Source organism: Canis lupus, chromosome 28 (assembly GCF_011100685.1).
Source record: "Canis lupus familiaris isolate Mischka breed German Shepherd chromosome 28, alternate assembly UU_Cfam_GSD_1.0, whole genome shotgun sequence".
Taxonomy (NCBI): domain Eukaryota; kingdom Metazoa; phylum Chordata; class Mammalia; order Carnivora; family Canidae; genus Canis; species Canis lupus.
In genome coordinates this window covers 40,149,729-40,164,915 of record NC_049249.1, presented here as the reverse complement: position 1 = coordinate 40,164,915, position 15,187 = coordinate 40,149,729, and positions in this window count along the sequence as shown.

Below are 15,187 nucleotides of genomic sequence, written 5' to 3'. Positions count from 1 at the left end.
CAGCAATCAGGCTGCAAGAGCTCCCCACCCGGGGGGGACACCCCGTGAACCAGCCCTGACGACCGCTGGGCGAGCTCGGGAACAGCCCCCCGCCCCCCGTCCCCATCCACGCCCCGGGAAGCTGGAGCCTTCACGTGGCCCCCTGCTCACGGCGGGGTCGGCGCGTTCGCACCGGCCAGGCCTTGGGGCAAGAACGGGGTGGCTGGGCAGGGGCGCCGGGGACCCGAGGACAGCAGGGCGCCGCTGTGGGCAGGGGGAGCTCCGGGGCCACCCAGGGGGAATCACTCCGGAGGCGCAGAGACGCTTCCCGCCGAATGAGAACACGAGTGCTTCTGTCGCCGGAAAAAAAACCGTCTTCATTAAAACATCACAAGACTGTTTCTGGAGCCTGAGGAACAAGGACACGGTGCGCAGCAGGATCCAGAGGTCTCCCCGCATAGACTGTCCAGGTCCAAGGGCCCTGCAGGCAAAGATGTCATCGTCCCAGACCGTGGTCAGGAGGCAAGCTCCGGGTCAGCCTTCCTGAGCCACTGGAACCATAGCTCCCGCAGGTGGTCCCACAGCCCCTGCCTGGGGGCAGCAGGGACACCAGACCCCCCACGGCTCGGCCTGGGGACAGGCCCTCAGCGGGGAGGCAGCCCTGGCCTCCGAGGGCCGCAGTCCGGTGGGGACACAGACACGATTCCCATCACCACACAAAGGACAGTGGAGGTCTCAGTGTGACAAGTGCTAAGAAGGGAAGGCTCCCAGGGTTGTAGGGGGAGGGGGCGGGAGGGGACAGACCTAGGCTGGGGCTCTGGGGTTAGGAAGTCTCTGTGGAGTGGCACCTGGGCGAGGCCCCTAGGATGAGCTGGCGACGGTACAAAGGATGGTCTGTTGGCGGAGCAGACATGAGGGCAGACAGCATGTGCAAAGGGCCTGTGGCAGGAAGGCCAGTGGGGTGGAGCCACAGCTGGTCTGTGATGAGGCTGGACTGGTTGGGGTCTCTCTGGACAATTATAATGTGAGGGCAATAGCTTTCTGGCTGAGTTTTTAAATAAATAAATTGTACTTAGAGTCAGGTCATCGATAGAAATTTTGAGGTCAACTATAGTTTTAAAAGTAATTTCGTTTTACCACTCATATATGGTAATCTTGGTTAAGGGTTTAATCAAAATGTGGAGGAATTCAATTATTTAAAAAAAAAAAACGTGCATTTTGGGTTGCTCCAGGGGATAGAAAAATCTCATTTAAAATATCCAACTTTAATAATATAAAAATAAGACTATCCCAGTAATTACAGAAATCATATTTAGCAACCGGTTTAGTGTATTTTTAAATTTTATTGTGACGGAACATTTCCTCCATTCATTATGCTCGGGGAGACGCTTGTCAGAGGCTGTGAGAAAGACATTTCTTCTCGCCTCCAGACTATTTCGGGGCCCAGGCTGAGGCCCCCCTGGAAGGAGCCAGCCTGTGAGTCAGAGGGTGACCCGTTCAGAGATGGGGGTGCTCCTTGCGACCTGAGTGCAGGGGGACGCTCCTCAGGACAGGTGGATGAGTGAGGCTTGACGTCCAGAGACTTCCACACGGAAGAGGAAACATCTCACCATCGTTTGCACCAGATGAATAAAATGGTCAAGGAAAAATGAGTTTAAAATTGGCATCTCTTAAAATAAATAAATAAATATATAAATGAATAAAATAAAACAAATAAAATTGGCATTTCTTTCCAATTTAAAAGCTTTAGAGATTGGGGTCCTAAACCTTGTGTGAGGGAGACAGCCCGGGGCCAGCACCCAGAAAGCCCGAGCCCCCTGCCTTGACCCAGACCCCGGCTCCCAGTTGGCCAGCCCTGGTGCGGTCGGGGAGAGGGGGCCAGCTGGGAGGGCTGACCCCCACGTCTCCAAGGCTGGCCCGTCGGCGCCAAAACAGGAGCACCCGTGGATCTGGGGGCCCCTGGGGCAGAGGGCGCAGCAGGAAGAGTTCCCGTAAGACAGAGGCCTCGTCCACACGACGGAATTGCCCGGAAGCCTGGAAAAGCCGGCGTCTGGGTCCACCAGGAACAGGTGGGTCAGTCCCCGGGAAAGGGACTTGGGTGTCAGCATTTGGGGCTCCTGCAGCTCACGCTGAGCCGGCTCGTGGAGGTCACACTGGAGCTGGGGCTGAGGGGGTGCAGGGCACCAGGTGGAGAGCATGGGGGGTGCAGACTCCAGAGCCTCCCTCCTTCCTGGGAAGTGTTTCCTGGAGACACGAACCAGAGATCTGCTTGCGGGAGGCTGCCCGGGGGGGGGGCCATCCCTGGGAGGGGGGACAGGCGGGGGGGACAGGCCAGGAGGCCAGGCAGGGGGGGACAGGCCGGAGAGACAGGCCAGGGGTGACAGGTGGGGGGGGCAGGTGGGGGGAACAGGCTGAGAGGGGACAGGCTGGGGGGAAAAGGCTGAGGGGGGACAGGCTTGGGGGGACAGGCGAGGGGAACAGGCTGGGGGGACAGGGCAGGGGGGACAGGTGGGGGGGCAGGTGGGGGGAACAGGCTGAGGGGGGACAGGCTGGGGGGAACAGGCTGAGGGGACAGGTCGGGGGGACAGGCTGGGGGGACAGGTAGGGGGACAGGCTGGGAGGACAGGCCAGGGGGAGAGGCTGAGAGGGGACAGGCTGGGGGGACAGGCTGGGGGGACAGGCCAGGGGAACAGGCTAAGGGGGGACAGGCTTGGGGGGACAGGCGAGGGGAACAGGCTGAGGGGGGACAGGCTGGGGGAAGAGGCTGAGGGGACAGGTGGGGGGACAGGCTGGGGGGACAGGCGGGGGGACAGTCCAGGGGAACAGGCTGAGGAGGCTCCAGGCCAGTGTCCTGCACAGAGACGGGGTGTCCCAGGGGGAGAAGCAGCACGGGGCACCAAGAGGCTCCCCTGAGCGGGGGCACCAGGACCCGGCGAGGGACGAGGCCATGTACCCTGGCCACGTGGTGGCTGCTGGGCAGGGGCTCTCCTGGTCCTGAAGTGAGAGACTTGGGGTGGTGCGGTCGGCCTGGCCCCGTGACCCCACAGGGTGCCCGTAGGCTGCTAAGACTGAAGTGCAGCGTCAGGAAAGGCTAGAACAGGACACGCAGTGTCCACAGGGTCCGCACCACAGTCTCCCTAAGCAGCCTGGGCCAAAGGCTAAATGACGGGAGCTACACTTGGGGACGGCGCCCCAGGCACGGAACGACCCGAACCCAGGCCCAGCGCCCCAGAGGTGGAATGTGGGAAGGGACAGCTCAAAGGAAACAGCAGACCTGCTGGAAAGATGAAAATGCCCGCAGCTGGAGCCCCAGAATGAGGAAGTAGAGTCCAAGGGGAAAGCTGAATTCAGCGAGATGCAGGGTGAGCCGCGGGGGAGGCCGGGGTGGCTGGAGCCTGGGGGACCGAGTCCTTGGGGGGCGCTTCCAGGAGAAGGGCCCCGGGAACGCGCTGCGGCCCGGGAGCACGGGAAGGGGGCAGGAGGGGTACGTCCGGAGCCCCCCGGGGGCGTCCACGGCCGGGGTTCGCGGGGTTCCCTGGACATTGGGGGGATCACACCTTAGAAACAGCTGCTCCAGGCTCGCTCTGAAACAGGACGGAGTCAACGACGGGTGGAACGGGCAGATGTATGGCCAACTCTTACCTCATCACAAACACAAAATTTAGCTTCCAACAGAAATAGACCGAAGTGTAAAAGCGTAAAAACATCACATTTCTGGAAGAAAACGTAGGAGAAAACCTTGCATCAGGCAAATACTTCTGATTCACTCTTCATCATAGGTGGGAATTGGCCAGTTGGCGTCATCGACGTAAAAGCTTCTGCTCCTTGTCCAGGATCACTGCGGGGGGAAACAGTCACCATGTGCCGTTGACAAGCTGCTTGCGGGCGGCTCGCAGAAAGTCCTTCCGTGGAGAATGTGAAAATCATGTGCCCGTGGCCTCACCAGCCCCGGGAGACGGTGCCCTTACAGGGTTATCTGTCACGGCTCTGGAGGCTGCAAGACAGAGACGGGGCACCGCGGGGTCTGGTGCTCGGGGTCGGCCCCCCGCGGGCTCCCGGACGGCTGTCTCCTCCTCCCGTGCTCACGTGGTGGTGGGAGACCTCTGCTCTCCTCATCCCCCAGCAGGGCGCTGATCCTACTCCTCCCCACCTCCCCACCTCCCCACCTCCAAGCACCATCACTGCGGATGGATTTAGGGCACGTCATGCATGAATCTGGGGATGGGGAGACTCATCCGGGGGATGCTCCGTCCGTGGCAACCTAATTCCCAACAGGCAAAACACGGACTCTCCTCAACAAGAAGGTACCTGGTGAGCGACAAACCCGTTGGAAGAGCCACGTCGGGAGTCCTCGGGGGAAACGAGAAGTAAAACCACGACGAGCGTCCTTGCATCAACGTCGCGGCGAACCTCAAACTGCTCTAGAAACCAAAGTCCGTTAAAAACAACAGCGCGGGGAGCTGCCGTTATCCTTCCTCGGGAAGAACTAAGCAAGACGCTCAATGACAGGCCCCGGCAACGTGAGAACGGGGCCAACTGGAAGCCCCGAGGGGCAGTTTCTTACAGACTCAGACTCGCACTTGCCCCACCCCGCACCCCAAATCCCACTCCTTGACACCTGCCCAAGAGAAAGGACGACTTCAGGTCAATACTTGTGCATGTTTGTCCGTGTCCACTTCGCTCGTCATCCAATGTGTTTCAACACGAGAGTGATAAACAGGTTTTTGAATAGTATTGGGCAATAAACGTGAGGAGGGTACCGATTTACACGGCCACGTGCAAGAGCCTCAAGACCAGGCTCTTGGCATAAGGAGGCCAGACCCAAAACCGAACATACTGCGCACGTCCACCTGTATGTGTTGGGAATTCTAGAAGAGCGAAACCATTGCTCGGAAACAGAGACGGGTCAGTGGCTGCCTGGGTGCCGGGGCGGGAAGCCTGGCCGGAGGGGACCTGAGGGCCTATAAGATGATGAAAATGTACATATTTGTCAAAACTCATCAAACCACGGAGTTAAAATAAGTGCATTTTACAATATGTAAATGGTTCTTCAGTACCCTTGAGTTAGAGTGCCATGTGGTGCCACCCTACAAAATGCTTAAGATCACGATAGTAAATAAAATCGCGCGTTTGAGGACATCTAGGGCAACCCTTCAATGCCTCTGGTGGGAATGCAAATTAGTACAACTCTTAGAAATCCGTGTGGCCTTTCTACCAAACTGGAAACCACATGCAATGGGCCGGATCCTCTCCCAGATAAGGAGCCAACAGAGAGGCACACGCATGTCCGACAGAACACGCACCCGGGAATGTTCACGGCAGCGTTACCGGCCGCGGCCCAAACCCAGAGCAGCCCGGATGCCCTTCGGTGGTGGGAGGGGTCGCAGCACAGTGCCGGGCAGCACCTGCACCACGAGAATGTGTGGGGACCCAGGTCAACACCACAGACCCAGTTCTGGTCGTCGGAAGGCGGACTCAAGCGTGTACACCCTGCGCGACTGCAGGTGTTCAGACCCCGCACCCGGCAGGTGGGCTCTGTGCAGCCGCCGGTGAGGATCGGGGTGCCCGGGTGAAGGGGCGGGTGGTGACGGGGTCTTGCCAACGTGGCTGTCTCCTGACCTGGCTGCAGCCACCCGGAGGGTGCCCCGGCAGCGTCCATCCTGCTGCACTTGCATGGTTTGTGCAAAGGGTTTACATTGAGGGTCAAAAACAGAAACATGAATGTTCCAACAGAATAATGGACAAAATATTTTATGGGAACTGAAGAAATACCAGGGGGGCTGAGAAGGTGTGGGGAGCCTGAGCGGGCTGCCGGCAGGGCTGGGGGTCGAGCGCGGGGACGGGACACCCGGGCACAGCCTCCTCCGCCGTGATGGACGTTTGACGGATTCGTCACTAGCCTTTTTGTAGAACAACTGGCGCGTTTGCTGGGTGTGCGCCCTTGAATATGCAGAACCATCTCATGTCTGATCCTGGGAGCGACCCTCGGCGGGGAGACCCCCTTTATGGGTCTTTCACCAGCCCACGTGGCGTTCACCGGCTGTGTCACCGCTCGGTTGACAATAAACAAAATAAATTCAGCAAAGGGAAGGGACACAACCTCATCCAAAATCAGTCGCTCCCGTTCACGTCAGTGACAGAAGGAGCTGGAAAGACAGAGCCTGCGTGCCATCGGGGTCGGTCCAAACAGCCTGTGCTTACAGGGGTGCAGGGACAGGTGGATGGAGGTGGGGAGGCCCCCACGCAGCGGGAGGAGGCGGCTGCCTGGGCCGCCTGGAGGCCCCCGTGTCCACACAGCAACGCCGCTCACTTTGCTCATCCTCCGGCTTTGCAGCGTCTTATTTTACAGAATGTGCTCTCGAAGCTTAGTCTGTGCGTTAGGAAGTGATGAGTTATTTGTCAGAAAAATAATTCGAAAGCGGACCGCCCATGAAGGAACCTGACGTCAATCACCGTTTTTCTGCAGAAGCCTCCGTTGACTCAGAGCTGATGATGCTGAATGCCACCCGGTGCCGGTGCGTCGACCTCTCCGTGCGTGGGACGGTTCCAGCCCGCGAGGCCTGCTGCCTGGTGGGACCGTGTCCGCCTCCCCGCGGCCTCTGCAGAGGGAGAGGCTTGGCGGCAGGGGAGGTGTGCACATGCCCGTGGGGCTCGCCCAGGTGCGCGGCCAGGGAGGCGCAGATGCCACTCGCGGTGATGAAACATCTGATCCCAGGAGGGACGGGAAGGAGCCTTCCTGGCTCGTCCCGGGAACTCCCGTGGGCGGTGTAAGGGCATCCTGTGGGCAACGTTTTGCAGAGGTGTACAGAGGTGAGGACCCCAGCATCCGGCTAAGCCGGGGATCCCGGAAAGCTGGATCCAAAAGTTCAGACTTGGCATCCCTGCCTCTATTTTGGGCTCCGTGTGTGTGTGTGTGTGTGTGTGTTTTAAGGACATTGGGTTTTTAATTCTCAAATCTCACAATTACCCGGCAAAGCGGAAGACCTGATTCACGTAATTAGACATTTTGCTGTTTTCAGAGTTGCTATGTCTGATGGTGCCTGTACCTTGCCGCCCTCCCATCGCACCGTACGCCGAGCTCGGAGCGCTCGTCCCCGATGGAGGTGAGGGTGTTCCTCGCACCCAGCGTCTTCCCACCCGCCCCGCCCCCGCGGCGCAGCAACCTGATTCCCTCCTGCCCGTGTTTTAAGGGACGTGGTCGCAACACCCAGCTGGTTGTGAGGGGGAGAAAGGATGCTCTCTGGGAAAGGAGGTGGCTTACTTTGGGAAAAATCTTATTTCTGATAACGAAGGAGCAACGCGTTTAAGACATTTTGGGTTTTCGTGTGTAGACCTCGCTTTCCCACAGCGCTCGCTTTGTGAACCACAAGAAGAAAAAAATTAGCGGGGGCAGACATGATCGTTTAATTTACATGTCAGAAAAGCAGCCAAGAAAACATAGAACAGCTTGAGAATGTGGTGCTGCCAAGTAGCACAGCTTAAAAATTCATTTCTACTTTGCAAAGAAAATATTTCTCCTCCCGCTTCTGCCGAGCGCAGAAGGAGAAGCCCCGGGGAGCCCGCCGGCTGGGTGACAACGGTGGCAGTCGCCGCGAGGCGCCCATCCGCCCTGGGGAGGTGCAGGCGCGGTGGCCCGGGTGGCCCCGGCGCCTTGTGCACGCAGGACGGGGTGGTGGGCAGGTGCTGGCAGCCGTGCTGGGCGTCGGGCGTCCCTGCTGCTGCAGTCCCCGAGCCGCGGGAGCACCTGGCCTCGTCAGCCAGCAGGACAAGTGAATGACGATGACGCCGGGCATCAGAAGGCGGGCGCTGGGAACTCGGCAGCTGCTCGGTGGCTCAGTCTCGTGAGTAAAGGAGCGACGTCCCGATGCTGACCACAGCGCGGCCGACCCCGGTGTGCACCGCTTTGTGAGCCCCCGTGTCCCAGGCATGGCGCTGGGCCTCACGCATCCTCACAACGGAGGAGGAGTCCGGGGTCGGTGCCTCGTGGTTGAGAAGCCTGCAGCAGGTCGCCCTCGCAGGGAGAGCCGGGGCGCAGAGTGAGGTCTGCTCGTGCTCCGGGGCCAATGCCTCCCCTCACTCTGGTGTCCTGGGCTTGTAATGCCGCACGTGGACGTGAGCAAACGCTGCTTTTAATGATTTACGTGGAACAGGAGGGGCGGGAGGTGTAAGCGGCAGGAGGCACAGCACACGCCAAGTTTGTGCAGGAAACGGAGGTTTGGGTACGTTTTCCCCCTCACAGATGCCCTCAGTGCCCATGCTTTGGGTGCACCTCCATCCCCTGGGCACCCAGGGACCTGGTTTCTGCCCCAACGAGGTCCTGGTTTCGGGGAGGCAGCTGGCCCTGGGAAAGGACAAAGCGCGGAGTGACGCGTGCATGTGTCAGAGGAACGTTCCCGTCGTTTCGGGAAGCATCAAGGAGGATCGGCCACCTGTGTTTGGGGCGTTCAGACAGACGTCAGCAGGAAGGTGTGCCTGCCCCGGATCTCGAAGGAGCCAGGCCAGGGGAGAGTGGAGAACGCACTGGGGCTTCCAGGAGAGGGACGCCAGGTACAGAGCACGTGGGCGGGGGTGGGGGACCGGCGGGCGGAGGAGTCGGGCCGGTGAAGACACTCGTGTGCACCGTCAGGGACGCCGGGCAGGTGTCAGCCGCTGCGCGGCTGCGACAGGACAGGTCAGGCGTCGCTGGGTGGAAGTCACTCTAGCCCAGAACTCGTGTGGATGACGGGACACGCAAAGGGGAGGTGCAAGCCCCGAGGCAGGGAAACTGGAGAGAATGAGGCTGTCGTCTCACCCGGACGTGGGGGCAGCCAGGTGGACGGGATGGAGGAGCCGCGGGAGGACGGGGCGGATCGAGGAGCACGCACAGGTGGGCAGCGCGGGCCAGGCATGTGCCCAAGATGGAGCGGAAGGTCCGCTGAGGGCTCTTGGGGGCTGGGGCATCCTCCTCCGAGTAGTAGTTCAGGAGGGGGCAGACGTGTAGGCTCCGGGAGAAAGGTAACGAGCTTCGGGTGTTATCTGGAGGCTGGGACTCCGCGGAGCCTGGGGTCCGGGCCCCGGGGGGTCGGGATGCTCTTCTGGGACGCAATCAACGTGTGGCTGAGGTTGCTCGGGGAAGAAACTTCAAGAGGGAATTGGTGGCAGAGGGCGGCTGAGTTTGAGAAAGACCAGAGGGTGAGAGACCACATGAGGTGTCCCCCATGGCGGGGGGTTCCAGGGAAGGATCTGGATCAGGGACCCCGGAGAGGAGTAGGTCAAGGAGGGATTCAGTGAGGTACAAGTGGAGAAAAGCCACCAATAGTCGTCACCGTCGGGGTAAAGGTCGGGCTGGGACCCGTCGCCAGGGCTGATCCTGGTGATGGGACGTGTGCAGGCTCTGCATGTCTTCCTGCCTGGAATCCACGTCCGGGCGCCCAAAAAGATATTTCAAATGAATGAATATGGAAATAAATCTGTCCCCCGGGGAGGATTGAGGTATAAACCGCAGAATCCGTCAACGCGCAGAGAATGATACCAGGTGCGGGTTTGCACGCTTAAGTCCTGAGTCCTGATGAGGTCGTTGGTTCACTCGGCAACAAATGAACCGAGAGCAAATGTTGCCTTAAAAGTGTCAAGATGAGCGCCCCAGGTCATTCGTGAATTTTTTTAATTTTTTTAAAAAAAATTTGGGATCCCTGGGTGGCGCAGCAGTTTGGCGCCTGCCTTTGGCCCAGGGCACGATCCTGGAGACCCGGGATCGAATCCCACATTGGGCTCCCGGTGCATGGAGCCTGCTTCTCCCTCTGCCTGTGTCTCTGCCTCTCTCTCTCTCTCTGTGACTATCGTAAATAAATAAAAATAAAAAAAATCAAAAAAAATTTTTTTTTGAATTTTTTTAAATAAATAATTTGCTGGTTTATATAAATCTGCTCGTGAAATTCAAAAACAAAACTGGGCTTCCACCAACAGCCATCAGCTGCTGTCTTTTGTTTGTAAGCAGACAATCTGGCCTTGGGAACACTTGTCTCTTTTGGACAAATACGTCTATCTGCGGAGACCAACTGGGTCGTGACGTGAGAGAGTGAGTTTCTCCCGCAGTCGGCTTCTCTTAGCCTGTTCCAGGTTGGCTCCGCATCTTCACCGACGCCGAGGATTCCCACCAGGATGTGCCCCGGTCCGTGGACACCGCGGATCCTGGGTCCGTGCCCCTGTGGTGTCCCCGCCACCCTTCCCCTCCAGGTCCCCAAGGCCTCAGCCATGCTTCCCAACGGACACATCCTTCTTCTTCCACAAAGATGCTAGGACCCTAGAGACAGGACAGCCCCTCCTCCCCGGGGACGTGGGGACTCAGCCGGGATCACGGCCTGAGATCCCAAGCCCTTGGCTCCCGTTATACCACCACCTCCCGGCGGACTCTCCGGTTGCAGGATGTGTAGATCCGGAGCCCAGGAAGTCGTAGGGGAGCACGTGCTCCCTCCCCTGCAGGAGCACTCGGGGCAAGAGCGCGAGAAACCAGCGGTCTCTGGAGTCTCTTCCCTGACCTGCAAGTACCACTTGGCATCCGGACCCTCCTTCAGGTCTTCCCTTTCTCGCCCCCAAGGAACTTCTCCGAACCGAGCGTCCGTGAATCGCATCTTGTCTGAATATTATCGAGCACGTAGAACTGAAATGGAAGAAGCCAGCGCGTGGTGCGTATGACGCTGGAATGTTTCATTCCCCGTCAGACGCTGGGGAGCCTAAGGTCCGCAAGGACGCCTCCCCTCCTGCCTCCGGGACTGAGCTCCCGCCGGATGTCACTGGGTGCCGCCGCCGACAGGTGAGGCTGCTCCTGCTCGGGTACTGGGGTGGGGCCCTTGGCGGGGCAGGCTGGGGCACCCGGAAAGTGCTGAGGCCCCTCAGCTGCGAGTAGCCGCATGTCCCCACGCAGGGCTTTCCGGACACCCCGTGCCCTCTCCGGTGCAGGCTCTGCAGGGAGCTCTGGCCCCCCGTGTGCCCTGACGGCCGTGGGCATGCCCACGCCTCCCCGATGCCCAGTCCCTTTTTTCCTTCCCAGTAAGCAGACAGAGCACCTTCCTGTGACGCCTCAGGGCGAGGGGGCCACCAGACCAGTTGGGGCGGAAGCACTAAGCGTCCCCCCCAGGCCAGGTGGTTCATCGGTAACATGAGGCCCTCCAGCAGACAGAGGAAGCTCGGTGCTCCCATGAGGCAGCCTCAGGGTCTGGCCTCTGTCTCTGGTCCCCGAGCCACGACGGGAGGGGGCGTGACCCACCGTAGTCCCGGAACCACAGACAACCCTGCACCAACAAGACATGCAACTTGGCTTGCAGGGTCCGGAGGTGGGGACGCGAGTGACCTCACCTGTGCCGACAAATCATCCGCCTTGAGCACTTGTATCTCCCTTTTCGGAGAATCCACCCTTCCGTGCTCCCCCTGTATCCATCTCTCTGTGCTCCCCCTGCATCCGTCCCTCTGTGCTCCCCCAGCGTCCGTCCCTCCTTGCTCCCCTGACATCTGCCCTTCCATGCTCCCCCTATATCAGTCTCTCCATGGTCCCCTGGCGTCCACTCCTCGGTGCTCCCCCTGCATCCACCCCTCGGTGCTCCCCCTGCATCCGTCCCTCTGTGCTTCTCTGGTGTCTGCCCTTCCATGCCCCCCGAGCATCCATCCTTCCATGCTCCCCCCGGCGTCCGTCCCTCCATGCTCCCCCTGTATCAGTCTCTCTATGTTCCCCCAGCATCCACCCCTCCGTGCTCCCTGAGCATCCGTCCCTCCATGCTCCCCAGGCGCCCACCTCTGCGTGCTCCCCCGGCATCCCTCCGTGCTCCCCCACACTCCATGCTGAGCTCCCGCCTGCTCCTTGCGCTCCTGCCGTCACGTGACCACAGCCCCTCCGTGGCACTTGTCACGCCCTATCACTGCCGCCTGTGTGCACGTCTGCCTGCCCCTCTCCGGCTCCGGCTCGTGCTCCCTAAGGACAGCCACGAGTCTATCTTATTTATTGTTATCGCTCAGCGTGTGTTCAAGGATGTTTGTCCAACGGATGAGTGAATGAAAGCTTTGCAAGGAGAAGAAAAATCGTGTAATGGAAATAACGACTTGCTGATTTATCGTTTATGTGAATTAGGGGTGTTTTATGTTGGGTTTGTTTTAAATGGGGCACACATGTTGTACCACCACTAGAATTTCATTTTAATTAAGCAGACACTTCTGCTGAAGTTGTTCCAGTTTAATCTTTTGATGTCTCGCATCGTTCATGAACGGTCCGCCGGTTGCCCTCTCCTCAGCAGCGAGGACGGCCCGGCTGTCAGGGGCAGGCCTCTGCGCTGGCCTCGAAGTGTCGTCCCCGCCCACGTGGTGAGCCCCCCTCTGCCCGGGGTGCTCTGGGCGGTGGGGATGTGGGCCTCATTCCAGGGTAGCAGACGGGCTGGGAGGGCTGCTGGCGGGCAGAGGCGTCCGCCACACGAGAGGATGGGCTCAGGGGTCGTCGGGGGGCCTGGCCCTGCCCCCGTGAGCCGTGTGTGTACCCGGGCGTCGCTTGTTGGCTTCCGGCCCGTGTCCGCGCCCCACGGGATCCAGGGACAGTCCTTGTCGGCAGCAGCTTAGAGCGTCTTCCTGTGGAGCCGTCTACCTGCCACCCTCCTCTGCGAGAGCAGACACACACGGGCACACGGGCACATGCATAGAGACACACATGCACACGTGCACACACACACGCACAGAGACACATATGGATACGTGCACACACAGAGACACGCATGCACACGGGCACACGTATGGAGATGAACACACAGACATACACGTGCACACATGTGTATATGCACAGAGACACATGTGCACATGCCCAGAGACACACACGTGCCCTCACAGAGACACACAGGTGCACACACACACACAGACACACACATGCACACGGGCACACGTAAGGAGATGCACACAGAGACACACACGCACATGCACAGACACACATGAACACATGCACACACACAGAGACACACACATACACACGGGCACATGTACGGAGACACACACACAGACACACATGCACACATGTGCACACACACAGAGATGCACACATGCATATGCACAGAGATGCACGTGCCCACATGTGCACACTCACAGAGATATACACAGGCACATGCATGGAGGCACACATGCACACACACAGAGACACACATGCACACATGTATATACAGAGAGACACACACGTGCACATGGGCACACAGATGCACATGCCTAGAGACACACACGTGCACACATGTGCACACGCACAGACACACACAGAGATATGCGCGCATGTGCACACGCAGAGAGACATGAGTGCTTACACACGTATGCACACATCGACACAGGGAGCACATGTGTACACGTGCAGACACCGAGATACACATGTGCACACATGTGTGCGCATATGCACACACCAGCATGTGCATATAGACCCCTGCACGCACACAGACCCACCCACACATACACACGCGCATGCCGTCAGGCTCCGAGGACGCCCCGGGGCGGCGGCCTGTCACGGGGCCCCGCGGAGCCACGACCCTGCTGTAGACAGCGAAGCCCAGCACTTCGTCCACAGTTCCTGCCAGGGAGCCACGTATGACCACGCGCCGTGTTCAAGTGCACGCCATGGCCTGCGGCCTCCGTGCTGTCTTCACGAGGCCCTTGGGCGCCGATGCCGCAATTGTTACTTAATTGGGGGGACGTTTTCTGCTTTGGGGGATTTCGCCAAGTGCCTTTCTTTCTTGACTTCGAGAGAGAAGACACGGGGGCCTGCAGACCGTGCAAAGAGAATCCGCTGCCTTCGGTCAGGGGGACCGCTGGCGCGCGGCCAACAGCTGGGGGAGCGGAGGGGCTCCCTCTGCGCTCAGGCTACAGTCCTGGGCTCGGCGGGCTCCCGTCTTTGCACCGGGCCGCCGCGCGCGGCCGTGAACGCAGCTCATTCAGACACGGGTGAAAATGGACGGGTGCCCATTTGCACGACTCAGTCTTCCTTTTGAAATGAAGGGGTGTCATGTGTCGTTTTATTTGGTGCAAACATTCCAGGGAAAACTGACTCAAACACCTCTGTCAAGTCCTAGGTCTGTGGTCGGGAACACGGAGAGGAAGACAACCCTCAAACTCGGAGCCCCTGCGGGCACGCGGCTTAAGTGCATCGGGGCAGGTGCCCACGGGCGTGCGGAGCGTGCACACCCCTGGCTGAGGCCGTGCGGGCCTGAGCGTGCGAGGCGGGCTGGTGAGGGGCTCCGGCCTGGTGGGAACGTTCTCTCCTCTCTCCCCCAGCCACGGATAACTGATGGCGAGGAAGGGAAGCCGCCTTCACGAGGCGCATCCAGACGGCTAACCACGTCCTCCACGGGCCCGCCTCGTCCCATCTCTCGCCGACGCCCACGGCGCTTCACCGTTTTGAGCTGCGGAGACCAAGAGACAGGCCGGCTGGGAAGCCTGTGATCTGCGGAGTTGCATCCGGACTCTAGACACGAGGGGGCAGGGTCCACCGCCCTCTCCTTTCGGGGCGAACGAGAGATCCCTCGGAGCCGGGGCACGCCTGGTTGGGAGCTGCAGAGCCAGAATCAGCACAATATTTCTTGTTAATGTGGGGATGCAAGCAGTTGTGCTGAGCAGACATATTTCCCCACTGAAAATCTGTAGTAATTGATTTTTAAATCTCCTGTAGAAAATGCTCTCTTTCCCGTCCCTTCCTTTGTTGTCAAGATACTGCTTCATGCGAGCACGTTTCTGATCCTACCCCCTTCTATCTCCATGCAGTAACTAATAGTTTTATCAGAATCTCTTGCCAGGATAGGCCCTCCTATTTCTTCACCCAGACCTTCGTTTGCTCGCAGCGGGCCCACCTGAGCTGAGCTGGAGGGAGAAAGTCAGAGGCCGCCTTTGCAGAATGACAGAGAACCGATGCGCACAGCCGACCGACTTTCAAATGCCTGACAGACGACTGGTAAAGAGGACGTCTCTGTTCACGCAAGATCTCTTACAAAATGAAATACGTTGCATCTTCCGAACACGTCGTAGGCATCTGGGAGCCCACATCTGAAATGATCCGGTTGGTCTCCAAGTGTCGGGTTCCACGCTGAACCTGGTGGTTACAAGGAGCTGCACGTGGGGTTCGCGGTGGTGGCCGGCGTCCCCTGGCTGAGATGTGAGCAGCCGTGCCGCCTCTGAGAGCACGCGCGTGTGGCCGCAGGAAGGCGGCTGGCATCTTTGATCTGTGATA